The 2,222-nt window shown below is 52.6% G+C and overlaps 1 pseudogene across 1 annotated transcript; it reads left to right on the top strand.

Moving 5' to 3' along the window:
• The first annotated feature begins 522 nt into the window (after positions 1 to 522).
• On the top strand, positions 523 to 1,892 carry LOC309847628 (large ribosomal subunit protein uL4 pseudogene; annotated as a pseudogene). The gene is made up of 2 exons: positions 523 to 552; positions 705 to 1,892. The product of its transcript is annotated as a large ribosomal subunit protein uL4 pseudogene (transcript).
• The last annotated feature ends 330 nt before the right edge of the window (positions 1,893 to 2,222 follow it).

Consider the following 2,222-nt stretch of genomic DNA (forward strand, 5'->3'; position numbering starts at 1 on the left):
TGCAAGACCTGTACCGTGAAAACCATAAACACCGACGAAAGGCAAGAAGGCAACTCAGTCAAGGAGAGAGACCTCCCGTGCTCTTGAGCTAGAATATGAGGAATGGTTGAACTACCGCCCAAGGCTGTCTACACCTTCCTGCAATTCCTGTCCAAACACCAGCATGTCCCACAGAGCCAGAACCAGCGATCCTAGTATTTTCAGGGAACTACAAAAGACCTTGAATAGGTAAAGCAATCTTGGGGGAAAAAAAACCAAACACAGCTGGTGGCATCAGAACTCCAGACTTCAAGCTCGGTTACAAAGCTGTCACCATCACGACAGCATGGTCCTGGCCCAGAGACACCGAGCCCGGCGGGAGAAGGGCCCCCGCTCTACCGCCGATCTCCGACGAGGCAGGGGTGACTCTCCACTGGGAGAAGTCTCCTCGACAGATGGTTCGGGGGGACCTGGACAGCCGCATGCAAAAGAATGAAACTGACCCACCTCCTTCCAGCACGTACAGAATTAAATTCACGGTCGATGAAAAACCCGAAATGTGAGAAGGAAACCGTGACAACCCCAGGGGAGCACACAGGCAGTCGCCTCCTCTTACTGGCCGCAGCGACTTCTTTCTAGGCATGTCTCCTGAGGGGAGGTCACAAAGCCAAAAAGGAACTAGCTTCTAGACAGGAAAAGAAATCATCACCAAAACCAGAACATAGCCCTCTCCTCTCCCCGCGATGGCATGAGCTCGCCCATATATCTGTGTGCCCCGAAAAGGGGGAATCATCTGGCAAAAGTGTTACTCTGCCTGCTGTGTTCAAGGCTCCCATTCGACCGGATATTGTGAACTCTGTTCACATCAGCTTGCACAAAAACAGCAGACAGCCTTGTGCTGTCAGTGAGTCAGCAGGTCCTCGCGCCAGTGCTGAGTCTTGGGGCACTGGCAGAGCTCTGGCCCGAATGCCCAGAGTTCGAGGCGGTGGGACTGACCGTTCTGGCCAGGGTGCTTTTGGAAACAGGTGTCGTGGGGGCCGCATGTTGGCACCCACCAAAACCTGGCGCTGTTGGCATCGCAGAGTGTGCACAACACAGAGGCGATATGCCATCGGCTCTGCCCTGGCTGCCTCAGCCTTACCAGCGCTGGTCATGTCTAAAGGTCTTCGTATTGAGGAAGTTCCTGAACTTCCTTTGGCGGCCGAAGATAAAGTCGAAGGCTACAAGCAGACCAAGGAGGCTTAAAGCCTGGAATGAAATCAAGAAGGTCTACGCCTCCCGGCGAGTGAGAGCCGGCAAGGGCAAAATGAGAAAGCGCCGTCGTGTCGCGCCGGGGACCTGCATCATCTACTGTGAGGACAGCGGGGTCATCGAGGCCTTCAGAAACATCCTGGAAGTACTTTCCTTACTGTAAGCAAAAACTGAACATTTTGAAACTTGCTCCTGGTGGGTACGTGGGACGTTTCTGCGTTTGGACCGAACGTGCTTTCCGCAGGTTAGACGATCTGTATGGCGCTTGGCGGAAGGCTGCCTCCCTCAAGAGTCACTACAACCTTCCCGTGCATGAGATGCTTAATACAGACCTTAGCAGAATCTTGAAAAGTCCAGAGATCCAAAGAGCCCTCCGAGCACCACGCCAGAAGAGTCATCGCCAGGTCCTGAGGAAGAGCCCAGGGGAGAACCGGAGGATCGGGCTGAAGCTAAACCCCTGCGCGGGGACCATACGCTGGACCAAGAATCACAAACTCCGGACGGGTAAGGCGGCGGCAGCCTTAGAAGCCAAACCAGATGAGAAGGTGGTTCCAGGCAAGAAGCCTGTGGTGGGGGGGAAGGCTGCAGCTACCAAGAAATCAGCCACTGACACGAAGCCTGCAGAAGAGAAACCCTCTGCAGAGAAGCCACCTAAGAACTGAACGTGTGCTCATGGAAGTCAAATAATTTTGGATACCAATTTTGAATAAAGACGTGATCAAAGCCAAACACACACACACACACACACACACACACACACACAACTAGAAGGCAACCTACAGAATGGGAAAGGACATCTGCACATGATGTATCCAATGAACCCAAGAGCTACTAATCAAAACAGATGAAGAATTTATACAACTCAACACCCCAAAGGAGGAATAATCCTATTAAAAATGGGCAGAAGACACGAACAGACACTTCTCCACAGAAAGCCTACAGATGGCCAGCGGACGCACGAAAAGATGCTCAAAATCACTCATCATCCGGGA

This window comes from Mustela nivalis (genome assembly GCF_964662115.1).
Source record: "Mustela nivalis genome assembly, chromosome: 14".
Classification (NCBI taxonomy): Eukaryota; Metazoa; Chordata; class Mammalia; order Carnivora; family Mustelidae; genus Mustela; species Mustela nivalis.